This window comes from Ovis aries, chromosome 1 (assembly GCF_016772045.2).
Source record: "Ovis aries strain OAR_USU_Benz2616 breed Rambouillet chromosome 1, ARS-UI_Ramb_v3.0, whole genome shotgun sequence".
NCBI classification, from domain to species: domain Eukaryota; kingdom Metazoa; phylum Chordata; class Mammalia; order Artiodactyla; family Bovidae; genus Ovis; species Ovis aries.
In genome coordinates, this window is record NC_056054.1 from 26,941,443 (window position 1) to 26,966,722 (window position 25,280).

At 40.2% G+C, this 25,280-nt stretch overlaps 1 protein-coding gene across 23 annotated transcripts in view; it reads right to left on the minus strand.

The window, feature by feature from the left end:
• The window catches only part of TUT4 (terminal uridylyl transferase 4), a 136,447-nt gene extending 111,944 nt beyond the window's left edge, over nt 1–24,503 (minus strand). For 18 of the 23 annotated variants that reach the window (XM_060409093.1, XM_042248135.2, XM_042248131.2 and 15 more), the window contains exon 1: nt 23,373–23,538. The gene's annotated coding sequence lies outside the window, so the exon portion shown is untranslated. Of the gene's footprint in view, nt 1–23,372; nt 23,539–24,379 lie in introns of those variants that run through there. The other 5 variants (XM_060409143.1, XM_060409132.1, XM_060409045.1 and 2 more) reach the window with 1 other exon arrangement.
• Between the last annotated feature and the right edge of the window lie 777 nt (nt 24,504–25,280).

Genomic DNA, 25,280 nt, shown 5'->3' on the forward strand with positions numbered 1-25,280 from the left:
ATGAGGGGAGGGAGAGAGGGATAAATTGGGAGATTGGGACTGACATATACATAGTACTATATATAAAATAGAGAACTAATAAGAACCTGTATGTCACAAGGAACTCTACTCAATACCCTGTAACAACTTATATGGGAGAAGAATCTCTAAAATAGAGTTCACTTCAGTTCAGTCGTTCAGTCGTGTCAGACTCTTTGCGACCCCATGAATCACAGCACGTCAGGCCTCCCTGTCCATCACCAACTCCCGGACTTCAGTCAGACTCACATACATCGAGTCAGTGATGCCATCCAGCCATCTCATCCTCGGTCATCCCCTTCTCCTCCTGCCCCCAATCCCTCCCAGCATCAGAGTCTTTTCCAATGAGTCAACCCTTCTCATGAGGTAGCCAAAGTACTGGAGTTTCAGCTTCAGCATCATTCCTTCCAAAGAAATCCCAGGGCTGATCTCCGTCAGAATGGACTGGTTGGATCCCCTTGCAGTCCAAGGGACTCTCAAGAGTATTCTCCAACACCATAGTTCAAAAGCATCAATTCTTCGGCGCTCAGCCTCCTTCACAGTCCAACTCTCACATCCATACATGACCACAGGAAAAACCATAGGCATGACGAGATGGACCTTAGTCGGCAAAGTAATGGCCTGCTTTCGAATATACTATCTAGGTTGCTCATAACTTTTCTTCCAAGGAGTAAGAGTCTTTTAATTTCATGGCTGCAATCACCATCTGCAGTGATTTTGGAGCCCCAAAAAATAAAGTCTGACACTATTTCCACTGTTTCCCCATCTATTTCCCATAAGTGATTGGACCGGATGCCATGATCTTCGTTTTCTGAATGTTGAGCTTTAAGTCAACTTTTTCACTCTCCTCTTTCACTTTCATCAAGAGGCTTTTTAGCTCCTCGTCACTTTCTGCCATAAGGGTGGTGTCATCTGCATATCTGAGGTTATTGATATTTCTCCTGGCAATCTTGATTCCAGCTTGTGTTTCTTCCAGTCCAGCATTTCTCATGATGTACTCTGCATAGAAGTTAAATAAGCAGGGTGACAATATACAGCCTTGATGTACTCCTTTTCCTCTTTGGAACCAGTCTGTTGTTCCATGTCCAGTTCTAACTGTTGCTTCCTGACCTGCATACAGATTTCTCAAGAGGCAAGTCAGGTGGTCTGGTATTCCCATCTCTTTCAGAATTTTCCACAGTTTATTGTGATCCACACAGTCAAAGGCTTTGGCATAGTCAATAAAGCAGAAATAGATGTTTTCTGGAACTCTCTTGCTTTTTCTATGATCCAGTGGATGTTGGCAATTTGATCTCTGGTTCCTCTGCCTTTTCTAAAACCAGCTTGAACATCAGGAAGTTTACAGTTCACGTATTGTTGAAGCCTGGCTTGGAGAGTTTTGAGCATTACTTTACTAGCATGTGAGATGAGTGCAATTGTGTGGCAGTTTGAGCATTCTTTTGCATTGCCTTTCTCTGGGATTGGAATGAAAACTGACCTCTTCCAGTCCTGTGGCCACTGCTGAGTTTTCCAAATGTGCTGGCATATTGAGTGCAGCACTTTGACAGCATCACCTTTCAGGATTTGAAATAGCTCAACTGGAATTCCATCACCTCCACTAGCTTTGTTTGTAGTGATGCTTTCTAAGGCCCACTTGACTTCACATTCCAAGATGTCTGGCTCTAGATTAGTGATCACATCATCATGATTATCTGGGTCATGAAGCTCTTTTTCGTACAGTTCTTCTGTGTATTCTTGACACCTCTTCTTAGTATCTTCTGCTTCTGTTAGGTCCATACCATTTCTGTCCTTTATCGAGCCCATCCTTGCATGACATGTTCCCTTGGTATCTCTGATTTTCTTGAAGAGATCTCTAGTCTTTCCCATTCTGTTGTTTTCCTCTATTTCTTTGCATTGATCGCTGAAGAAGCCTTTCTTATCTCTTCTTGCTATTCTTTGGAACTCTGCATTCAGACGCTTATATCTTTCCTATTCTCCTTTGCTTTTCGCCTCTCTTCTTTTCATAGCTATTTGTAAGGCCTCCCCAGACAGTCATTTTGCTATTTTGCATTTCTTTTCCATGGGGATGGTCTTGATCCCTGTCTCCTGTACAATGTCACCAACCTCATTCCATAGTTTATCAGGTACTCTATCTATCACATCTAGGCCCTTAAATCTATTTCTCACTTCCACTGTATAATCATAAGGGATCTGATTTAGGTCATACCTGAATGGTCTATCGGTTTTCCCTACTTTCTTCAATTTAAGTCTGAATTTAGTAATAAGGAGTTCATGATCTGAGCCACAGTCAGCTCCTGGTCTTGTTTTTGTTGACTGTATAGAGCTTCTCCATCTTCACTTTGCTGTAAACCTGACATTGATACATCGTAAATCAACTGTACTCCAATAAAAAAATTTTTTTAAAGATGCAGTACATATATATAATGGAATACTATTCAGTCATAAGAAAGAACAAAATAAATAATACAATTTACAGCAGCATGGCTGCAACTAGAGATTATCATACTACATGAAGGAAGTCAGAAAAAACAAATATTGTATGATATCACTTATATAGATATATATCTGTGTGTGTGTGTACAATCTAAATATAACACAAATGAACCTAACTATGAAGCAGAAGCAGACACAAAGACATAGAGAACAGACTTGTGGTCACCAAGGGAGAAGGGACTGTGTGGGGGGATGGACTGGAAGTTTGGGGTTAATAGATGCAGAAGTGAGAAATAGATTTAAGGGCCTAGATCTGATAGATAGAGTACCTGATGAACTATGGAATGAGGTTCGTGACATTGTACAGGAGACAGGGATCAAGACCATCCCCATGGAAAAGAAATGCAAAATAGCAAAATGGCTGTCTGGGGAGGCCTTACAAATAGCTGTAAAAAGAAGAGAAGCAAAAAGCCAAGGAGAAAAGGAAAGATATAAGCATGTGAATGCAGAGTTCCAAAGAATAGCAAGAAGAGATAAGAAAGGCTTCTTCAGCGATCAATGCAAAGAAATAGAGGAAAACAACAGAATGGGAAAGACTAGAGCTCTCTTCAAGAAAATCAGAGATACCAAGGGAACATGTCATGCAAGGATGGGCTCGATAAAGGACAGAAATGGTACGGACCTAACAGAAGCAGAAGATATTAAGAAGAGGTGGCAAGAATACACAGAAGAACTGTACAAAAAAGAGCTTCATGACCCGGATAATCATGATGGTGTGATCACTCATCCAGAGCCAGACATCCTGGAATGTGAAGTCAAGTGGGCCTTAGAAAGCATCACTACGAACAAAGCTAGTGGAGGTGATGGAGTTCCAGCAGAGCTATTTCAAATCCTGAAAGGTGATGCTGTCAAAGTGCTGCACTCAATATGCCAGCACATTTGGAAAACTCAGCAGTGGCCACAGGACTGGAAAAGGTCAGCTTTCATTCCAATCCCAAAGAAAGGCAATGCCAAAGAATGCTCAAACTACCACACAGTTGCACTCATCTCACATGCTAGTAAAGTAATGCTCAAAACTCTCCAAGCCAGGCTTCAGCAATATGTGAACCGTGAACTTCCTGATATTCAAGCTGGTTTTAGAAAAGGCAGAGGAACCAGAGATCAAATTGCCAACATCCACTGGATCATGGAAAAAGCAAGAGAGTTCCAGAAAAACATCTATTTCTGCTTTATTGACTATGCCAAAGCCTTTGACTATGTGGATCACCACAAACTGTGGAAAATTCTGAAAGAGATGGAAATACCAGACCACCTGACTTGCCTCTTGAGAAATCTGTATGCAGGTCAGGAGGCATCAGTTAGAACTGGACATGGAACAACAGACTGGTTCCAAAGAGGAAAAGGAGTACATCAAGGCTGTATATTGTCACCCTGCTTATTTAACTTCTATGCGGAGTACATCATGAGAAATGCTGGACTGGAAGAAACACAAGCTGGAATCAAGATTGCCAGGAGAAATATCAATAACCTCAGATATGCAGATGACACCACCCTTATGGCAGAAAGTGACGAGGAGCTAAAAAGCCTCTTGATGAAAGTGAAAGAGAGTGAAAAAGTTGGCTTAAAGCTCAATATTCACAAAACAAAGATCATAGCATCCGGTCCAATCACTTATGGGAAATAGATGGGGAAACAGTGGAAATAGTGTCAGACTTTATTTTTGGGGGCTCCAAAATCACTGCAGATGGTGACTGCAGCCATGAAATTAAAAGACTCTTACTCCTTGGAAGAAAAGTTATGAGCAACCTAGATAGTATATTCGAAAGCAGGCCATTACTTTGCCGACTAAGGTCCGTCTCGTCAAGGCTATGGTTTTCCAGTAGTCATGTATGGATGTGAGAGCTGGACTGTGAAGAGGGCTGAGCGCCGAAGAATTGATGCTTTTGAACTATGGTGTTGGAGAATACTCTTGAGAGTCCCTTGGACTGCAAGGGGATCCAACCAGTCCATTCTGACGGAGATCAGCCCTGGGATTTCTTTGGAAGGAATGATGCTGAAGCTGAAACTCCAGTACTTTGGCTACCTCATGAGAAGAGTTGACTCAGTGGAAAAGACTCTGATGCTGGGAGGGATTGGGGGCAGGAGGAGAAGGGGACGACAGAGGATGAGATGGCTGGATGGCATCACTGACTCGATGGACGTGAGTCTGACTGAAGTCCGGGAGTTGGTGATGGACAGGGAGGCCTGACGTGCTGTGATTCATGGGGTCGCAAAGAGTCGGACACGACTGAGCGACTGAACTGAACTGACCTGATTACATATGGAGTAGACTGAAAACAGGGTTTTACTGTATAGTACAGGGAATTATATTCAATATCCTGGGATAAAACACAATGGAAAAGAATATTAAAAAGAATGTGTGTGTGTGTGTGTGTATAGATAGATATACACATATATATAACTGAGTCACTCTTGTATAGCAAAAAGTAAATCAACTACACTTCAATTAAATAAGTAAATACATTAATTGGACACTGTAATATCTAACTTTCAATAATGGTTAGAGCAGTAGTAGTAGTGTTAGTCACTCAGTCGTGTCTGACTCTTTTTGACTCCATGGATTGTAGCCCACCAGGCTCCTCTGTCCATGGGATTCTCCAGACAAGAATACTGGAGTGGGGTGCCAGTTCCTTCTCCAGAGGATTGTCCCAACCTAGGGATTGAACCTGGGTCTCCTGCATTGCAGACAGATTCTTTACTGTCTGAGCTACAGGGAAGATACCTATGGTTAGAGCAACCAGACAGAAAACCTAAAGAAACAGAGGACTTAAATAACACTGTACAATGAGACCTAACAGATAGATCCAGATGACTCAACACAACATCAGCAGAGTACACAAGGGACATACTCAAGGATAGACTATTTTGTTAGGCCACAAAACAAGTCTTAATAAATGTAAAAAAACTAAAATTATACAAATTATCTTTTCTTAACACAACAGACTGAAATTAGAAATCAAATCAGTAACAGGAAAAAACTGGAAACTTCACAAATATGTGAAGTTAAACAAAGGGCTCAACCAACCAATGAGTGAAAGAAGAAATCACAAGGACAATTAGAAAATACTTCAAGACAAATGAAAACAATGTCTTTTTTAAAAACAATGTATTATTTTACCATAAATTTTCAAATGAAAACAAAAGGATATTTAATATAATTTTAAAAAATAAGGACTATAAAATAATTCTATGAACAACTGTACATCCCACACAAATTACCAAAACTGGGTCAAGAACAAATATAAAACCAGAATACACCTATAACAAGTAGATTGAATAAATAATCAAAAATCCCTTAACAAAAAAACTCAGAATCAGAAGGCTATACCACTGAAGTCTATTTAATATGTAAAGAATTAACGTCAATCCTTCTCATACTTCTGAAAAACTGCAAAGGACGAACACTTCCTAACTGATTCTAAGGCCAGTGTTACTCTGATTCTCTGAACACATATGCAAAAAATCATCAATGAAATACCAGCAAACCAAATTTAGCAGCATATTAAAAGGATTATACACCATGACCAAGTAAGACCAAGTAAGATTTATCTTCAGAATTTAAGGGTGATTGAACGTATGAAATATCAATCAATGTGATAAGCCACATTAACAGACTGAAGGAAAAGAAAAATTACATGATCATCTCAACTGATGCAGAAGTAAGCATTTGACAAAATCCAGCACCTTTTCATGATGAACTAGTAATAGAAAGAACTTCTTCAACATGGTAAAGGCCAACTAGCAACAACAACAAAAAAACCTAAAGCAAAACAAAAAACACACAGCTAACATCATAACCCATGAAAGATTTTTAAAATTTCCCCCTAGGATCCAGAAAAAACATCTGCTCTGTCACTTCTATTTAACAAGGTACTAGAAGTTCCAGCCAGAGCACTTAGGCAAGTAAAAGAAATAAAAGAAATCCAAACTGGGAAAGAAGAAGTAAAATCATCTCTGTTTGCAGATGATATGATCTTAAATCATAAGATAATCCTAAAAATACACACAAAATCAGAGCTAATAAATTCAGTAAGTTGCAGGATACAGAATAAACACACAAAGAATGCTATACAGTAGCAATGAACAATCCATAAAGGAAATTTAAAAAACAATTCCACTTACAATAGCATCAAAAAGAGTAAATACCTAAGAATAAATTTAACCAAGGAGGCAAAAAAATTAGTATACTGAAAACTACAGAACATTACTGAAAGAAATTAAATACTTACATGCAGCGACATCCCAGTTTCATAGATTCCTTCCAGTCTACCTTCCCTGCCTACCTCTTTCTTGCTCTTCTCTTTTCAAACTCTGATCACTACCTATGGTAACTAAGGAGTCAGAAAGAAAGAAAAGTCTAAGTTCATGTGTCCTACAGCCCAAGGGAGCAGAAGATTGGAAAACACACATTTTACAGTGTCTATCATTCACTTCAGAAGAATTACATATTCCACCCTTTGGTGGCTCAGATAGTAAAGTGTCTGCCTGCAATGGGGGAGACCCGGGTTCAATCCCTGGGTTGGGAAGATCCCCTCGAGAAGGAAATGGCAACCCACTCCAGTACCCTTGCCTGGAAAATTCCATGAACTGAGGAGCCTAGTAGGCCACAGTCCACGGGGTCGCAAAGAGTTGGACACGACTGAGCAACTTCACTTTTTTTCTTTCTTTTCCTTTGTTATTGGGCTTCCCTGGTGGCTCAGACGGTAAAGAATCAGCCTGCAATGCAAGAGACCTCGGTTTGATCCCTGGGTTAGGAAAATCTCCTGGAGAAGGGAATGGATACCTATTCCAGTATTCCTGCCTGGAAAATTCCATGAACAGAGAAGCCTGGTGGGCTATAGTCCATGGGGTCACAAAATTAAGGTCAAGAGTCCCCAGAGCTGCCAAAAGCTGGAGACTGGCAAATATAAACTGCAGCCCACTGTGCACGCACCCATTTGTTTCCTTTACTTAAGTCAATGCCAATGACTTAGGGTGTTGACCGTACTGTTAAGATGCCAATATTACCCAAAGTGATCTAAAGATTCAATGCAGTCATTATCAAAACCACAATGGCTCTTGCAGAAATAGAAAAATCCATCCTAAAAGTCATATGGAATTTCAAAGGACTCTAAATAGGCAAAACAATCTAAAAAAAGAAAAGCTGGAAGAGTTAACACTTTATTACTTCAAAACTTACTACACAAAGCTAGCTTAATCAAAACAGTCCAGTAATTGAATAAGAAAGACATACAATGGAAGAAAGCCAACAGATAAATCATCACACACATGGTCATTCAACTTGACAACGCTAATAGTATTGAATAGGGGTAAGGACAAATGGCGGAAAAGGCGATGGCACCCCACTCCAGTACTCTTGCCTGGAAAATCCCATGGACGGAGGAGCCTGGTAGGCTGCAGTCCATGGTGTTGCGAAGAGTCTCGCACAACTGAGTGACTTCACTTTCACTTTTCATTTTCATGCACTGGAGAAGGAAATGGCAACCCCCCCCCCCCCCGGCCACCCCCGCAGTGTTCTTGCCTGGGGAATCCCAGGGATGGGGGAGCCTGGTGGGCTGCCATCTATGGGGTCGCACAGAGTCGGACACGACTGAAGCGACTTAGCAGTAAGGACAGCAGTATGGTGATGGAAAACTGAATACACCTGTTCAAAGGAATTAAGCTGGATCCTGACCTTCTGCCAGTTACAAAAATTATCTCAAAATGGATCAAATAAGACAAGACACTAAATGTAAAACGAGCAGACAGGGAAAGAACACAAATAGCCATTTGAGTCACTTGAAAAATTACAGAGAAACTATCATAAAACAAAATATATAACCATACAGGTGTGAAACAAAATAAGGAAATCTCTATTCTGCTATGGAGCGATACTGAAAATACACTGTTAAGTGAAAAAAATATATATACACAGGCATCCATAGTAATCTAATTTCTTGTAAGAAAGAGTATATACTTGTGTTTTCAGAAGTAAACAATGGAAGGATAAGAACAAAAACAAAAGAGCAAAGATCTAAATTTAACCCCTATACTAAAACTATACCTTATACACTAAGTTACACAAACATATAACCACATAAAAACTATAAATCTTCATAGTTTGGCAACATTTTCTAAATATGACATCAAAAGCACAGACAAAAAAAAAAAAACAGATAAATTGGACTTCATCAAAATTTAAACTTTCATCCCTGACATCTACCTTGGCAGTGATTTTTTGGATTCAATACCAGAAGCAAAGGCAGCAAAAGCAAAAACAAAACAAGTGGGAATTCTCATGCAATGGCTGGTGGAACTAAAATGATGCAGCTGATGCAGAAAACAGTTATAAGTTCCTCAAAAACTTAAACATGGAATTGCCATATGATCCAGCAATTCTATTCATAGGCATATATTCAAAAGAACTGAAAGTAGGGACTCAGATATGTGAACATCATGTTCACTGCAATATTATTCACAACAGCCAAAAGGTAGAAGCAACCAAGCACCTATTAACAGAAGAATGGATAAACAAAATGTGATATATACATACAATGGAATATTTCTCAGCCATTTAAAGGAAAGAAATTCTGACACATGCTACAACATGGATGAACCTCGAGGACATCACGCTAAGTAAGTTACTTACAAAAGGACAGACACTGCATGATTCCAATTGTATAAGATTGAGAATTAGTAAGTTCATAGGAACAGAAAGCAGAACAGAAGTTATCAGGGGCTGGGGGTGTGGGAAACAGGGAGTCATTGTTTAATGGACAGAGTCTCTGTTTGGGATGACTAAAAAAAACAACTCTGGAAATAAATAGTGGTGATGGTTATACAACATCGTGAATGTACTAATGTCATTGAGTTGTACACTTAAAAAGGTTAAACAGTAAACTTAATGTTATGTATCCTTTACCACGTTATGGCTTCCCTGATAGCTCAGTTGGTAAAGAATCCGCCTGCAATGCAGAAGACCCCGTTTCGATTCCTGGGTTGGGAAGATCCCCTGGAGAAGGGAAAGGCTAACCACTCCAGTATTCTGGCCTGGAGAATTTCGACTGTATAGTCCATGGGGTCACAAAGATTCGAACACAATTGAGCCACTTTCACTTTGAAAGTGGTAAAGCTGCTGCTGCTGCTGCTGCTGCGTCGCGTCAGTCGTGTCCGACTCTGTGCGACCCCATAGACGGAAGCCCACCAGGCTCCTCTGTCCCTGGGATTCTCCAGGTAAGAACACTGGAATGGGGTGCCACTTCCTTCTCCAATGCATGAAAGTGAAAAGTGAAAGTGAAGTTGCTCAGTCGTGTCTGACTCTTAGCAATCCCATGGACTGCAGCCTACCAGGCTCCTCCACCCATGGGATTTCCCAGGCAAGAGTACTGGAGTGGGGTGCCATTGCCTTCTCCGGTGGTAAAGCTACCACAATAAAAAAAAAATTTAACTCAAAAAGTCAAAACAATGTGTACTAAGCTTATATAAAGTATCACAAAGCTCAATTTTTAAACATTAATCAACTCTAAAATAGCTAAAGGTTAAAAAAGCATAACTTTTTATATGGGTAAATCAACTGACAGAGATTTTATGATCAAAGGTATGTAGAACCACACCCCCTTCTCGAAAATTCAGTTTTGTAAATAAATGGGATTTCTAAACTAAATTACCTAAATCCTCATCTAAATCCCCATTAGCTTAGTTTTCTAGATTACTCAAGTCTTTTCCTTCTATGTTCATCTAGGAAAGCTTTTTTGGCTACTGGTCAAAGCAGCTGAGGTCACTTTCTTTTCACTAGCAATTTGTTGATTAAAATAGCCTGAGGTCACCAATTGTTTTTTGAGTTTTTCCCCCTGAGATATGGAGATCATCTGGATTCCCTAATTATCCAAACCAGCTTTTCCTCTTCTTCCTTATAAACAAATAATCAAGAATGAGCTCTATAGGAAGAGTTCTGTGATGCTAGATACACCAGAAAGTTCCTCATTCCTCCAGTATCAAGCAGCTCCTGGGTATTCATGTATAATAATGTAGCTAACACTTTGTAAGTGTTGTTTGCTGAGAAGACTTAGCTTGTCCCATAGGTCCAAAAACTGTTTTGCTGGCCCTCCAATGCTTGTGCTTCTAACACCACACTCATTTTGAAATTTCACATCCATACCGTTTGGAATGGGCAGGTTATGCTGTGATAAGAACTCCTACAACTAATGCTTATCATAACATAAATTGATTTAACTCATGCAAAATCCTTTTGGGATTAAGGTAACTCTCTAAGGCAGCTGTCCTTCATGCACTGGTTCAGCCTGCCAAGCTGCTTTAATCTTATCTTACCTCCCATATTAGCAAAGCAGAGGGAGAATGCCTTTGTTCACATTTCATTTGCAAAAAAAAAAAAAGCCACATGGCTACACCTAATTTCAAGGCAATAAGGAACACAATCCTCAGAATACCTCAAAATAAACTAGTAGCAACAGGGCTTATCACATTAGTACAAGGTGAAATAAGCCAGTCTCTTTGTCTCCACGTATGTTACTATTTTCCTCCAGTCCTTTTCAGTTCAGTTCAGTTCAGTCGCTCAGTCGTGTCTGACTCTTTGCAACCCCATGAATCGCAGCACGCCAGGCCTCCCTGTCCATCACCAACTCCCGGAGTTCACTCAGACTCACGTCCACCGAGTCGTCCATCGAGTCGGTGATGCCATCCAGCCATCTCATCCTCGGTCGTCCCCTTCTCCTCCTGCCCCCAATCCCTCCCAGCATCGGAGTCTTTTCCACTGAGTCAACTCTTCTCATGAGGTGGCCAAAGTACTGGAGTTTCAGCTTTAGCATCATTCCTTCCAAAGAAATCCTAGGGTTGATCTCCTTCAGAATGGACTGGTTGGATCTCCTTGCAGTCCAAGGGACTCTCAAAGAGTCTTCTCCAAATAGATGGGGAAACAGTGGAAACAGTGTCAGACTTTATTTTTTTGGGCTCCAAAATCACTGCAGATGGTGACTGCAGCCATGAAATTAAAAGACGCTTACTCCTTGGAAGAAAAGTTATGACCAACCTAGACAGTAAATTCAAAAGCAGAGACATTACTTTGCCGACTAAGGTCCGTCTCGTCAAGGCTATGGTTTTCCTGTGGTCATGTATGGATGTGAGAGTAGACTAATTTCATGGTCATGTGATCTGTGCAGTTATACAGGGCTCCATACTCAGAAAGACACTATGCTTGATTTAAAGCTCTCCTGTCATCAACTTGATATTCTTAATAACTTTATCTTTGAATTTGTGTTTTGTAGTGAAGTCTAACGGGACAAAGGAACAGGCAAAGGAGCAGAAGAGATACATGCAAAATGTCTATCTGCCATTCCTTTCTACTTTATTCTTATAGCTTTGGTGATGCCCTGTGAACATTCAGTGGATCCATGATGTGTGGGAGTTTAGTAAAACTCAAAGGGATATAAAGTAAGCATGTTGTCTACAACTAGATAAGCAAGGGTACTAATACCCCAAGAAAAGTCACATTTTCTATTAAAATATAACTTTCTTCCCAGAGGAAAGGCAATCGATTCTAAGAAACATGAATTACCAAAAAGTCTACCACATCTTTTCTTACTCATGTTACTTCCCTGTATTAACTAACCACTTACGATAAAAGTGACAACAGAAGGAATGGGAAAGACAGAAGAAGCAGCCACAGGTCCTTTACCTTTCAGTTCTGCCAAATCAAAGGTAGAGACTGTTGGTAAAATGTGCAAGACCTAAATAAAAACAGCTGAGTAAGTTTTTACACAGTGTTTTCCCTGTTCTGGTAAGAATGAAATATACATGTATAAGCTATGAAGGGGACGACAGAGGATGAGATGGCCGGATGGCATCACTGACTCAATGGACGTGAATCTGAGTGAACTCCAGGAGTTGGCGATGGACAGGGAGGCCTGGTGTGGTGCAATTCACGGGGTCGCAAAGAGTCGGACACGACTGAGCGACTGAACTGAACTGAAGCTATGAAAGAGCATCAATTTCACATAAGAGTTAAATAATCATATATTTGCATTTAAAACTGACATTGTACAATATAAAGATGAACAGTAAAGTTCATGCTTAATATTAATAATTCAACAATTTCAATTGTTCTTTATCTGGAATGACATTAAAAAGTAAACAAACACGACAAGCTAAGAGAAAGATCAAAGAAGAAAGAAAAAAACTTTTTGTTTTAGTAACTTTAACAGCACTTTTTCCTGCCTTCTGAACTAGGGACTTTGCATTTTTATTTCTCAATATGTCCTGCACATTATGTAGCTGGGCCTGGCACCTGCTCAGATAAACAAATATGAACATGGCATGTGTTTTAACAAAGATCGTCAACATTAATACAGAAGGTGTTCAGTTAAAAGCTGGGAATACGATGATAAATAATAGAATAGTCGCACGTATAAAAGAGGAGACAGTCATATAAACAAATAATGACAATATTACTTGACATATGTTAAGAAAACCCTGAGGAAAGAACCTAAGAAAAAGTGTTCATCATAGAGATAATTGAGCTGTGAAAGAATTTTTCACTTGAGAAAGGGAGTAAGAAGGAATAAGATCTGTATATACTAGATAAAATACATTTATATAATTTTAACAAGTTTTAGGATGCAAAATAGCATGCGTAATGATGAATACAGGAGATGAACTGGGAATGCAAATTAGTACACATATTTACATACCGAGTCAAGTTTAGACTTTAGCAAAGAGAAGCCATAGATTATGAGCAGAAGAGCGGCACAACTTCTGCTTCAGATTAACTTCTGCAGAACAGGAAGAGAGAGATAAGAGGGAAAAGAGATGCTACTAAAGTAAGTAAAAGTAATTACCAATTATTATTAAAAAGTATTAGGAGGTTATTTAGGATCTTACTACAAGCAATTTTGGTGGGATTGTGGAGAGGGAAAAGCTGTGTTGAAGGTAAATGGACTTCTTCCCAGAAGATGCTTGGGTACGGTAGTAAGCACTGTTTAAATATCTAAGAGAAAGATCTAATTTGCAACATTTTCCAGATTTATTTGACCAAAACACATTTTTTGCCAGGACAACCTATTAGCATCTGAAAGAACTGTGGAGAAAGTAAGTTTTATAACACTGTTCTATGAAACAGAAGGCCAGCACTAACAGGGAAAGGCAGAGGGCAGTAGAGGACTTAAGATCAGAGAAAAACAATACCAAAAGTGAGAAACAGGAAAGAAACCTGACTGAAATATTGCCAGGCTGGGTTAAAGGCCTAACTACATATATAAAACACCTGTCTACTAGTTTATACAATTTGCAGATATTTAAATTCATTCTGGGTAGGGGATTAACATAATGAATATCTCAATAGGGTACTGGATGGCATCACCAACTCGATGGACATGAGTTTGAGTTAAGCTCCAGGAGTTGGTGATGGACAGGAAAGCCTGGCACGCTGCAGTCCATGTGGTCGCAAAAATTCAGACATGACTGAGCGACTGAACTGAACTGAACACAACAGTGATGATACTGGTGAGTGGGAGAGATAAAACTCAAAAGAGGTTATACAAAAAGATTAGGGATAGATGAGAAAACTAAAGAAGTGAGAAAGACGTATACAGATATTAATGAGATTTTGGTCAGAAGTAGAACCATTTCTGAACCATATGAGTAGCCATGTCAAAGAAAGTTGAATACCACTGGAATACAGAAATTAAGGAAAAATAAACTTAAGATGTTAAGTAACCTTCAATGTTATGCTTCCAACTGCCTGATATGATATGAAGAATTATACCAATGATATATCAGTGAATACAGGGGAGTGACACAGACATTCCTAGATTGAAATGACAAAGTCAGGTAAGAAACAGCCAGTAGGGTACCAATCTTAAAAGAAGAGAAGCTGTAGAGGAAGATAGAAGAATAGACAGACACTAATTAGAAAAAACATGGGTCTGGTTTTCTGGCTTTAAGGAAGCAGGTGTGAGGAAAACAAGCTACACACCTCCTTAGAGGATTTAGAATAATGGTTCCCAGTTTTTTTTTCTAACACATCCAAGAAATAGAATACATGTCCAATAGAAAAAAGAGAAACACAAGAATGGGAGATGGGAAAGGCTAGCTGTGAGTGGTTTAAAAGACCTTCCAAAGCAATCCTAAGGAATTGTACCTCTCATATAGCGAGAATCATTGGTTTAAAACTGGTACTATCACAGGAAGCATAAATACAATTTACAAACACAAACTAGCCATTTTTTACCTGTATGACAGAATACAAGACACTCAAAACAATACCATAAGTGGCTATAAAAGCACAGCAGCTCTTACAAATTTTTCAGTTTAAAAAAACATTTGTTTTGAAGATACAGCATTAGCTAACATATATATGTCTAATATGCCCGTTCATTTATCTTTTCAAATCTGTAAAGTTAACACAGTCTGGTAGTGTTTTCACTTTATTTCTTGAGACACCTTGAGTGTATGACTTGAGTAAAATGACACAAACGGGATTGGTTTCTGAGAAGAAAGAAGAGACATATTTTTTGGTTCATTGCCAGGGTACTAGGGTATGTCTTTAGCCTAAACCAGCAGTTCTCAAACTTTTTGACCTCAGGATGCATTTATGCTTCAAAAAATTACCAAGAATCCAAAGAACTTTTGTTTTTGTGTATTTAGCTATTGATATTTACATCATTAGATATTAAAACTGAGAAATTTTTAAAATACAAGAAAATACTGTTAACTTATTCTACATAAGGCCAGTATTACCCTAGTACCAAATCCAGAAATTACAAGACAACTATACACCAATGTCTCTTATGCAAATAGATGCAAAATCCTCAACAAATTCTAGCAAACCAAATCCAGCAATGAAAGGATAAAGTGTATTCTAACCTAGGAATACAAGTTTGGTTCTATATGAAAACCAATCAATGTAATGCACCATATTAAAGGACAAAAACCATACAGTTGTTTTAACTGACACACAAAAAGGATTTGATAAAATCTAATGTCCTTTTATAATAAAAAAAACTCAACAAATTTGGAATGGAAAGAAACTCTCATCAATCTGACAGAAAAACCACATGTGACATCACACTTAACGGTGAAGGACTAAATGTTTTCTCCTCTAAGAACAGAAACAAGACAAAGATGTCTGTTGTCTTCACTTTGTTTTAATGTTATTTATTTATTTAGGCTGTGCAGCTTGTGGGATCTTAATTCCCCAATTAGGGGTTAAACCTGGTCTGTGGAAGTAAAAGCACCAAGTCCTATCTACCGGACCACCAGGAAATTCCTTACTGTCTTCACTTCTATTCAATACTGTACTAGCCAGGGCAATTAGGGAAGAAAAAGAAATTAAAAGGCATCCAGAAAAGAAAGGAAGAAGTAAAGCAATCTATATTTGCAGATGACATGATCTCATATATAAAGTCCTAAGGAATCTACAAAAAAGTAATTAGAGCTATAAACAAGCCTAGCAAGGGTGCTATCCAAGATCAACATACAAAAATCAATTGTATTTCTATATACTAGCAATGTAGAGTCCAAAATTCCATTTACAATTGCTTCAAAAAGAATAAAATACTCAGGAATAAATTTAACAAAAGAAATACAAGGTTTTCTCCAAAAACTGACAAACAGATCCTAAAATTCACACGGAAATGCAAAGGACTAAGAACAGCCATAACAATATTGAAAAAGAAAAGTAAAGTTGGAGAACTCACAACTTCAACTTCTATTTTCCAACTTTAAACTTTCTACAAAGCTACAGTAATTATGACTGGGTGGGTGGTACTGCCATAAGCACAGACATACAAATCATTGGAGACTCCAGAATCAATTGAGAATCCAGAAGTAAACAGAGACATTTATGATCAACTGATTTCAACAATGATGCCAAGACCATTCAACAAGGGAAATAACAGTCTTGCCAATAAATGATACCAGGACAACTGGACAGCCGCATGAAAAAGAATGAAGTTGGACCTATACCTCACAGCACATATAAAATTATCTAAAAATGGGTCAAAGAACTAAATGTAAAAGCTAAAACTACAAAACTGTCAGAAGAAAACATAGGTGTAAATTTTTATAATCTAGGCTTATCTTAGCTATGACTCCAGAAGCACAAGAAAAAATAAATATAACTTTATCAAAACCTAAAACTTGGGTGCTTGAAAAAACACACTCCAGAAAATGAACAAAATGGCAATTCCTCAAAAAATTAAACAAAGATTTACCACATGATCCAGCAATTCCACTTCTAGGTATATTTCCAAAGAACAGAAAGCAGGGAACCAAACAGATATTTGTATGCCCATATTCACAGCAGCATTATTTACAAAAGCCAAAAGGCAGAAGCAACCAAAGTGTCTATCAATAGATAACTGGAAAAACAAAATATGGTATATACACAAATACAACAGATAATTATTCAGCCTTAAAAAGGAAGGAAATTCCGACACATACTAGAGCATAGAAGAACCTTGAAGACACTGCTAAATGAAGTAAACAAGTTACAAAAGGACAGATATTATACGATTCTAATTACATACAGTAGTCAAAGTCATAGAAACAGAAAGTAGAATGATGGCTGCTAGGGGTTGAGGGGAAGAGGGAACAAGGAGTTATTGCTTAGCGGGCACAGAACAGGAAAAAGGAAAAAGTTCTAAACATGGATGGTGGTGATGATGTGTGCAACACTGTGAATGTACCTAGTATCACTGAATATACACTTAATAATTATTAAAATGGTAACTTTTATGCATCTTTTGCCACAATTCTTACATTTGAAAAAGAAAATGAATAGACAATTCACAAGAGGACATTTTTGCATATCATTTATCTAACAAGGATCTAATATCCAGAATATATAAAGAACTCTTATAACAATAAGACAAATAATACAATTTTTTAAATGAGCAAAGAATTTAAATAGACATTTCTTCCAATAAAATATACAAAAAGCCAACAGACATATGAAGAGACGCTCAACATCATTAGTCATTAAGGAACTGCAAATCAAAACCACAATGAGATACCACTTCACCAGTTAGATAGCTAGAATTTAAAAGATGGACAATAACAAGTGTTGGTGAGGATGGGTAGAAATTAGAACCCTCATATATTACTAGTGAAAATATAAAATAGTGAAGCCTCTCAGGAATATAGTTCGGCAGGTCCTCCATAAAGTTAAACATAAATGTATCAAAACCCTCAGCAATTCCACTCCTGGGTATATATCCAAGAGAAATGAAAACATATCCACACAAAAACTTATACATGAATGTTCAAAGCAACAATATTTGTAACAGCCAAAAAGTGGAAAAAAACCCAAATGTCTATCAAACGATGAATGGATAAACAAAATGTGGTATCTCCATAGAATACATTCCATACAATGTAGTATTATTCAACCATAAAAAGGACTGAAGTGCTAATACACAATATATTATGGATGAATCTTGAAAACATTATGCTTCAGTGAAAGAAACCAGGCACAAAAAGCCTGTTATATGATATACTACTAACATATGATTATACATATGTTATATGATTCTACTTATATGAAATGTCCAAAGTAGGCAATTCCAAAGACAGAAAAGCAGTTCAGTGGTTGCCAAAAGCTTGAGGGGGTGGGAGTTGGGGGGAATGCAGGGTGATTGCTAAAGGGCACAGGGTTTCTCGGAGGAAGATGAACATGTTCTGGAATTAAATAATGGTGATGGTTACATAAGCTTATAAACATACACTGAAAACTGCATGCTTTTTTTTTTGGCCACACCTCGTGGAATGCGGGATCTTAGTTCCCCAACCAGGAATCAAACCCGTGTTCCCTGCATTGGAAGCATGAAATCTTAACCACTAGACCACTAGGGAAGTCCCTGAACTACATGCTTTAAAAGGGTGATTAGTTCCCCAACCAGGAATCAAACCCGTGTTCCCTGCATTGGAAGCATGAAATCTTAACCACTAGACCACTAGGGAAGTCCCTGAACTACATGCTTTAAAAGGGTGAGTTTTACAGTACTGAAAATTGTATCTCAAAGCAAAAGCAAAAAAAAAAAAAAACCCACGATTACACATCAAAGCAATAGCAATCAAAGCAATAATGTTTTCATGTGTTTCTATCATTCTACATTCCAGGTGAGAAAATGAAAAGGGAAAAGGGAAATATCTTAACATTACTAGGAAAACAATTATGACTCAGAAACCCCAAAAAGATTCCCAACACATAGTTTGAATATCACTGACCTAAACCTAACACTCAGCACAAGATTGAGCTTAAATAGTTAATGAGCAATCAATTTTAATGATAATTAAATTATTTAAACTACAATGTACAGCTAAGACTAACAAAATGCAATTAAATTTCATTGCCATCTATAATTCACACTCATGTTCTTAAAAGATAGTTTTTGACAACCTATGTGGCTATTTTGGATTTAACACTCTCTGCATACTACAACCTAAGCTTGAGGTGCAACACAGCATAGTGATTAAGAGCTCTAACTCTAGACTTAGACACCCAGAGCTCAATTCCTGGCTCAGCAGCAAACTAGATATTATCCAAGCTATTTACTCTTTCTGCAGCTACTTTCCTCACCTATAAATGCTGATAATTTATAAGCTGTTGTGAGGCCTGAGTTAACAGTCTAAGATCTTTGGAAAGAAATTAACAAATAATAACTATGCAGTAAGTTACTTATTATCATTATAAATCAAATACCCATTTAAAACTACCAGACTATTGTGTGTCTGCCTCTTGAGAAATCTGTATGCAGGTCAAGAAGCACCCACTCCAGTGTTTTTGCCTGGAGAATCCCAGGGATGGGGGAGCCTGGTGGGCTGCCATCTATGGGGTCGCACAGAGTCGGACACGACTGAAGCGACTTAGCAGCAGCAGCAGCAAGAAGCAACAATTAGAACCGGACGTGGAACACTAGACTGGTTCAAAATTAGGAAAGGAGTATGTCAAGGCTGTAATATTGTCACCCTGCTTATTTACTTTATATGGAGAGTACATTGAGCAAAATGCCGGGCTGTTTGAAGCACAAGCTAGAATCAAGATTGGCGGGAGAAATATCAATAAATTCAGATTATGCAGACGATACCACCCTTACGGCAGAAAGCTAAGAGGAGCTAAAGAGCCTCTTGATGAAAGTGAAAGAGGAGAGTGAAAAAGCTGGCTTAAAATTCAACATCCAAAAAACAAAAATGATGGCACCTGGTCCCATCACTTCATGGCAAATAGGTGGGGAAACAGTAGAAACAGTGACAGACTTTATTTTGGGGCGCTCCAAATCACTGCAGATGGAGACTGCAGCCATGAAATTAAAAGACGCTTGCTCCTTGAAAGAAAAGCTATGACCAACCTAGACAGCATGTTAAAAAGCAGAGACATTTACTTTGTAACAAAGGTCCCTCTAGTCAAAGCTATGGTTTTTCCAGTAGTCATGTAAGGATGTGAGAGTTGGACTATAAAGAAAGTTGAGTGCCGAAGAATTGATGGTTTTGAACTGTGGTGTTGGAGAAGACTCCTGGACAGCAAGGAGATCAAACCAATCAATCCTAAAGGAAATGAGTCCTAAATGTTCATTGGAAGGACTGATGCTGAAACTCCAATACTTTGGCCACCAGATGGAAAGAACTGACTCATTAGAAAAGACCCTGATGCCAGGAAAGAGTGAAGGCAGGAGAAGGGGACAGAGGATGAGATGGTTGGATGGCATCTCTGACTCGATGGACATGAGTTTGAGCAAACTCCAGGAGCTGTGATCGACAGGGCAGCCTGGCGTGCTGCAGTCCATGGGGTCGTAAAGAATCGGACATGACTGAGCGACTGAACTGATTATATGAATAAATTCCCTGAAACAAGAGACTATCTTCAATAAGTTTATACCTCTAAAACGTAGCAATGTCTAGCATAAAGTACAAATGCAAACGTTTGATGATTAAATGATGAATGAATGAGCAACCTAAGGCAGTTCCTCCTATAAAACTGGGAGAACACTTGAAACATCTGAGAAGCAACATGGCATATGTTATAAAAAAAAGTACGCAGAGCTGCTTTCAATCTTCCTAACTCTATGATCTTAAGCAAATTAACCAACATCTGAGTCAGAGATTCCTCATTTAGAAAACAGGTTTCAAAAAAAAAAAAAAAAACAGAAAACAGGTTTCATAGGGGTGTTAAACAGAACAAATAAAAAAAATATATGGACATGTCTAGCACAATGCCTGAAATAAAACAGGTATAAACTTAGTTTAGTGTAAAAAAATTCTAATTTACTTAGTTCTGCAAAAGCAATCTTAATTCCTCGAACATTAAGACGAGAAAGTCTACACATCCTGCTTTACTACAGTATCCCTTCCCCTTGACTGTTAGTCTTTCTAGAATTGTTCTTTTTTAGAACATATTTCTATCTGCAGTAACAACTTACTTCAACCATGTGCAGTTTACATTAGGAAGTAATATATCTCACTGAATTTATCAAAATGGCCTTTTTTTTAAAAAAAAAAGGATAAAATTTATTGACATCAGCATTCATAGGTAAGTCTTATTTATAGCTTTTCTGACACCAGAAACTTGCTGCAGAAATAAAATTCATAACCTTTCCAACCCAAAGATCCTGATTTGACATTATATAAAGAATACAACATAATTAATCCTGCTTATTATGCATGTCAAGGTTAACTTTGAGGTCAAAAAGTTCTCCAATTTCTGTTACTAAAATGACTCTGCTGCTGCTGCTGCTAAGTCGCTTCAGTTGTGTCCAACTCTGTGCGACCCCATAGACAGCAGCCCAGCAGGCTCCGCCATCCCTGGGATTCTCCAGGCAAGAACACTGGAGTGGGTTGCCATTTCCCTCTCCAATGCGAAAGTGAAGTCACTGAGTCGTGTCCAACTCTGAGCAACCCCATGGACTGCAGCCCACCCGGCTCCTCCATCCATGGGATTTTCCAGGCAAGAGTACTGGAGTGGGGTGCCATTACTCAAAACTAAAAAAAAAATTCTCTTTAAACAGCTTTTTATTAATTAGAGACATTTATAATTACAAATATAAATTTTTATTTAAAAAGTCTAAAATTATAATATAGACACTGTTCTGTTCCAGCTACATTAATTAAAATTAAATGTAATGTTAGAAGTAATTTACAATACTGAACTAAACTTATGTGCGTGATAACATCTTGTTAGTTTATCTGTTACTAACAACCTAGGGCAATGGACACATTTTAATTTCTTTTTTGTATTTAGATTTTGCTAGACTTAAAACATTAAATGTTAAAACTTTTCACTTCCTTTTCTGTATTATTTCAAGGAAGCTTTCTTTTTTCATTAAATATCATCTTTTTAAAGCCTAAAACAACTTAAAATTCTTATCTGCCCAAAGTATACGGTTTTTAAGATGCACTCTAAAATCTGTTTATAAAAGGATCATAGTACACTAGATACTAGTAAATTCATTGTCTTAAGCAGTTTTCTAAATGAATCAATATTTCATAATTTAACAAGTTGTGACTAATCAATACTAGGATGCAGTGTAGTCCAACAATTTCTAAGCAGACATATATACAAGAGTTCTGAGCCTAAAGAAAATTTGAGTGTATGTTTTACTCACATACAGAACATGCTGACTGATAGTAACCCCTCAAAAAAAAATTTAAAAAAAACTATCCCACAATTCACCACCCTGATATATCATTCTCTCTAAATTATCATATCCAGGTGGGATTACCCAATTTTAATAACTAATAGTTCTCATCACTTTAAAACAGAAACAGTGTATGTTCTGTTTAACCCAGAGTTACACATTTCAGGACTACAAGACTTGTGGGGGGGCGGGGGGCGCCGATCTTTGGAAACAAAAGGTAACCTGATCCATTCCAGCTAATTACTAAATGCATACCAACAATACAAAATTCGAATTGCATTTCTGGACACTAAGAAGATCACAAAGGGAGTAGAACGTCAAATGTGCAAGGAACTACTTTTGTATTAAAAATACATCAAAACGAAGAAACATGGTACACCGAAACTAAGATCTCGCGCAAGGTACAAAATTCATTTGATTAAAAAGTTGATCATCTAAAAAGAATTTAATCAATGTTGTTAAAATAACAGTAATTCATCGCATCCACATACGACTTGAAATCCCGATGAGGTCTTTCTTTCAGGTCTAAATATCTCATTCTTTTGCAATCCGGATACCAAAAGGACCTGAAACCTCTCGCGGAGGCGTACAACACACTCGGAGAGTGCTATCTGTTTACAAATACGAATCTCACAGTTTCCCACGTCAAAAGCGTTCATTACCACCATTCGACTGGGGGGCGGGGGAGAGAGAAGGCGGGCGAGCAAGAAACGAAATCCTCACAGACACCTCTGCCTTCTCTCCTCCCGACAAGGACGATCCCGGAATAAATATTTATTATGTATTATATGCGTGTGTCTATAAGTTATATACGTAGTCTATAGCAAAGCCAGGGTGAAAGAAAAGGCACACAGGACAGGGAATCCTACTGGACCCCAGAGAATATTCACTCCTATCCCGTTAACTCAAAATCCGCCGCCTGGGTCCACAGGTTTCGGCTCGGGGCCGAGAGCCCCAACCTCACGGTGGAGTTCGGTCCCAAAGCGCCCCGGTGCCCTGCTCAGGAAGCCCAGGCCGCCGCCCCTACCTCCCTCATCTCCGCCTTCCCCTGGGACACCCGATGCCCAATCCAGCAAAGAAAGAAGTGTCAGGCCCCAAGAGGGCGGCTGATACGCGCTCGGGCCGGGACCGCGACACCTGCGAGGCGCGGCACCTGAGGGCGAAGAGGGGGCCGCCCGGCCTGCCTCGAGCACACCCCCTCGGGCGCCGGGTGCTATGCCGCGGCCGGAACCTCCGTACCTGCGAGGCCCGCGAGCTACAGGCGCGCGCGGCGCCTCCTCATCTCAGTGGCTCCCGCTCCCCCTCCGCCTCCCGCTGCCGCCGTCACCGCCGCCGCCGCTGGAGGCCAGGACACGACGAGCTCAGGGCTCCACCGCCATGTCCGCCGCGCCGCGAACTGCATTGTGGGGGGGAAGGGATGGGGAGGGGGAGGAGAGAGGGGGAGAGAAAGAGGAGGACCCGCTGAGGGGAGGGGGCCGAGGGAGAAAGGGAGCCAGGGGAGGGGGGAGGGGAGAGAGGAACAGAGCCCTGAATGGAGTCCCGACCCGGGCGGGGGTAGGGAACAAACGCACAGGAGACCCTGGGTAGGAGGCGCGGAGGAAAGGGTTTGGGGGTGCCCCTTCCTTTCGTTCTAGGGGCCCCAGGGCACTGGTTAAACTGGGGCGGGAGGTAGTAAACACCAACGGGAGAAGTGCTACATTCAGGGGCTTGTGGTGGAGACGGGAAACAATGGTGAGGGGGCCGAGGTGGGAGGATAGCTCACTCACACTCACGCAGTGGGAAGGGGCGAGCGCGCGAGGACACTCGTTAGCCCGCGAGGAGGGGGCGGGGCCCCTCCAGCGTTGGGGGAGGGTTGAAGTCACCGCGGGCTGGCGGGGCGGGGCGGGGCCCCCGAGCGGGGGTCGCTCAGTCTAGCTCCCTGCCGGGGCCCCACGGGAGAGCGGCGGGAGGACCTCTATTTGCTTGCGGAGGCCGGGGTCGCGGGCACTACCGCCCTGCTTAGGTCTGGTTCCTGGGCTGTGGACCTCCCCGCGGAGGCCCCCCAGCGTGAAGAGGGCCCGAAAGCCAACCCCCAGGGGTCGGAAACCCCGGCCTTGGACACGCACCCTCCGGCCTGGGTACTGACCTGGCCCGGCCCCGGCCGCCGCGGACACTTGGCGGTTAGCCCGAGCTTCTGACCACCAGCGAGTACGCAGACAGAGGAATCGAATCCTCTCGGACTCCCCCACCATTCCCCGTCTATTCACCTTTGCCACCAGTCCACCAAAGCTGGAATCCTTTTCTTTTACAATGCAGCCGATTTCTGGAGTTAGGAGCCCAAGAGAAATCTCAAGAGTACCCACCGGCTCCGCGCGCCGCCCGGAAAAAGATTTTAGAAATCACTTATTTAGTTTTACATGGGTTTGGAGTCAACTACCATCCCTGAGCCTCCTCCCCCTTTTGCTTTTAATATAGGTTCCTCCATGTAGTTATTTAAAGTCCCGATAGGAAAGGATTTATGGTTTGGTTAATTTTTTTAGTCGTGTCCGACTCTTTGCAACACTTTGGAGTGTAGCCCACCAGGCTCCTCTGTCCATGGGATTTTTCAGGCAAGAATCCTGGAATGGGTTGCCATTTCCTCCTCCAGAGGATCTTACCCACGGAGGGATTGAACCGGCGTCTCCTGTGCCTCCTGCATGGCAGGTGGATTCTTTACCCGCTGAACCATCTGGGAAGCCCAGGTCCTAATTTTTTTAAGGTCCCAGCCTTGGAGATTATTCAACCAACCTCTAACCTCAAAGCTGGACAAATCACACAACTATAGTCCTTGCAGGTGACACATGCTAAGGCAGGAAAAGGATATGATAGGGTGGACCTGAGGGAAGACGCAAAATCTTAAGTCTTTACAAGATGTCATTTATTTGCTAAGTCGTGTCGGACTATCCTGTGACCCCGTGAACCCCACCAGGCTCTCTGTCCATAAGATTTCGCAGGCAAGAATACTGGAGTGGGTGGCCATTTCCTTCTCCAGGGGATCTTCCCCCACCCAGAGATGGACTGGCATCTCCTGCATTGGCAGGCACATTCTTTACCACTGAGCCACCTGGGATGTTGCCTAATTAAATTTCTCATGATGTAACTCAGAGGCTGGAACCTATAAAAGTTTAC